Raw genomic sequence first — 2,820 nt, 5'->3', positions numbered from 1 at the left:
TCCGACAAAGGGCTAATATCCAGAATCTACAAAGAACTTAAACAAATTTACAAGATAAAAACAACCCCATCAAAAAGTGGGCAAAGGATATGAACAGACACTTCTCAAAAGAAGACATTTATGCAGCCAACAGACACATGAAAAAATGCTCATCATCACTGGTTATCAGAGAAATGCAAATCAAAACCACAATGAGATACCATCTCACACCAGTTAGAATGGTGATCATCACTACTTTAGAAAGAAGTGCTGACTGGGTGCAGTGGCTCACACCTGTAATCCCAGCACTTTGGAAGACCAAGGTGGGCAGATCACCTGAGGTCATGAGTTTGAGACCAGTTTGGCCAACATGGGGAAACCCTGTCTCTACTGAAAATACAAAAATTAGCTGGGTATGGTGGCACACTCCTGTAGTTCCAGCTACCCTAGAGGCTGAGGCAGGAAAATAGTTTGAGCCCTAGAGGTGGAGGGTGCAGTGAGCTGAGATGACGCCACTGCACTCCAGCCTGGGCAACAGAGTGAGACTCAGTCAAAAAAAAGCCTTATGGTATCTTTTGGCTTTGGTATATTCACTGTGTGGTTTACTAAGTGCTAACTCAAATCCCACACCTTGCCTTTGATGTTGTCTTCTGAGAAGAGCATTCTCAGCACATTATGTGAAATTTCAAAGAAACACTTTTTGAGCCACCTCTCTCCACCCCTGCCACACTCACCACACTCACCGGAGTTTGTCACTCCGCCCAGACAGGTTGGTGAGGCCTAGGAGAGCCTCATAGTTCTGAAGCCCATCCCTCTGTGTGTCCAAGAGGCTTACAAGGGGCCGCACCACCTCATACACCTGTTGGGGAGGGGTCAAGGGTTTGGTCAGGTGAGGACTTTGTTCCCTGAGTGCCTTACATTTATAGGTGCCCAGCTGCAAAGTTTCCAAAACACTTTCTCATACATTGTCTGATTTAATCCTCACAATGATCCTGACAGGCAGGATTATTTTCTTTATAGACAGGATAACTGAATTTTGGAAAGGGCAATCCTGTTTGTCAGGGGTAGAACCAGGCCTGGAATCCAGGTGATCATTACTACTCCAATGCATCACCCTTCCTGTGACAGTACCATGCTCCTCTCCCAGGCTGGAGGTATAGTGACAAGGGGAAAGGCCTCTGGGAGCAGAGGAGACTCCTCCCATCGCCCTATCCCATCTACCCAAGCACCTACCCGCTCCCCGGGGAAAGCAATGTCCGGATTGGAGACAGCAGCGATCTTTGCTAGAGCGTGTGCTGCTTTCACCTTGCCCACATCTGTGCCCTCCAAAGCCAGGGGAATCAGGGCCTGCAAGAAAGGGCAAGGTCACTACTTAGTCACAGACATCCAGAGGCTTCCCTCCTATCCTCCTGCTCCAGGTGCTGTCTGTCTGTCCCGGTCCAGGAAGACTCTGCCATATAATCAGCCCTTGCACATCATGGAAAACAATTAAATCCTTAATCACATATTCACTCCCCTTGGTTCCCAGTGCACATCCAGGCCTTTGCCCAACTTCCTCCCACCCACCTAAATGTTCCTTCAGCTTTTGGAAAAATAAATAATTCAATCAACAAATTTTTTACTTTCTGCCCAAGCCAAACCCAATCTTTTTGTTTGTTTGTTTGTTTGTTTTGTTTTGTTTTTTTGAGACAGAGTTTCACTCTTGCTGCCCAGGCTGGACTGCAATGGCATGATATCGGCTTGTTGCAACCTCTGCCTCCTGGGTTCAAGTAAGTCTCCTGCCTCAGGTTCCTGAGTAGCTGAGATTACAGGCGCACGCTACCATGCCCAGCTAATTTTTGTATTTTTAATAGAGATGGAGTTTCAGCCAAACCCAATCTTAACATCAGACGTCTATTGAGCACCTACCATGAACCAATACTTTCTATATTTTCTCTAATTCTTGTGACAGTCTGCAAAGTGAAAGTGTGATTTTTTCCCTATTTTACAGACGAAGAAGCTGTGGCTGGGAGATTAAGTATTTTGCCTGAGGTTATGCAGTCAAAAAGGGGCAGAGCAAGAACTCAACTACAAGTCTTCTACATCAAAGTCCAGGGTCTCTATCTTTGCACGGTGCTTCCTTCCAATAGCAAGGAGGATAGATGGGATTCCAAAGTACATACCATCATAGCATAAAATCAAGCAGAAATTGGCTTGGGGCTATGAGCACAGACAGCACAGATAAGTGGTGGCTGTATTCCAGGAAGTTGAATTGGGGCAGAGGGTACATTATTCTTGGGCTAGGCAAAGAGCATGCACAAAGGCACCTTCTAGGATGGCAAGGACCATGTCCTGCCCAGTTACCTTGCCACCACCTTGAGCCACAATGGTGCCTCGGTCCTTTGGGTTGTCACACAATGCCAGGAATACCCTATGGGATCAAGAAGAAAGGAGAACATTTAATGCACCGGCACACCTTCCCAGGCAGCAGCAGCAGCAGCAGCAGCAGGCCAGCCAGTCGGAGCCAGTGAAATCCTGGGATGAAGAGGGAGACCATGGAAAGTGCCATTTGTGTGCCTGTGCCCCGGAATTAGCCACCTTGGGAAGATGACCTCATGGAAATAATTGTCTGGGAAGGAATTAAGGCCAAGTGAGGCTGCAAAGAGCGCCCTTGCTATCCCTATTTAGGGACACAACCACCCAGGAGAAACTTTTCAACATGGATGTGCCCCAGGGCCTCCATGATCTGGCTCTGGCCTCCTCTCTTGTCTCATCTAGCACCAGCCCCTCCTGTGCATTCCCTGCCCCAGACATATTGCAGGAGAACCCCAAATTCACTCATTCTCTCTCCATCCTTGGTGT

At 47.6% G+C, this 2,820-nt stretch overlaps 1 long non-coding RNA gene across 1 annotated transcript; it reads right to left on the bottom strand.

The window, feature by feature from the left end:
- Nucleotides 1-700: 700 nt before the first annotated feature.
- On the bottom strand, nt 701-2,411 carry LOC108525769 (uncharacterized). Its single transcript, XR_001884341.1, has 3 exons — nt 2,323-2,411; nt 1,213-1,326; nt 701-838 (listed from the first exon to the last, which is right to left on the bottom strand). It is a non-coding gene; the product is annotated as an uncharacterized LOC108525769 (long non-coding RNA).
- Nucleotides 2,412-2,820: the final 409 nt, after the last annotated feature.

This window comes from Rhinopithecus bieti, unplaced genomic scaffold (genome assembly GCF_001698545.2).
Source record: "Rhinopithecus bieti isolate Rb0 unplaced genomic scaffold, ASM169854v2 repeat_35290, whole genome shotgun sequence".
In the NCBI taxonomy this organism is placed as follows: Eukaryota; Metazoa; Chordata; class Mammalia; order Primates; family Cercopithecidae; genus Rhinopithecus; species Rhinopithecus bieti.
This window is presented reverse-complemented; position numbering and strand designations above follow the sequence as displayed.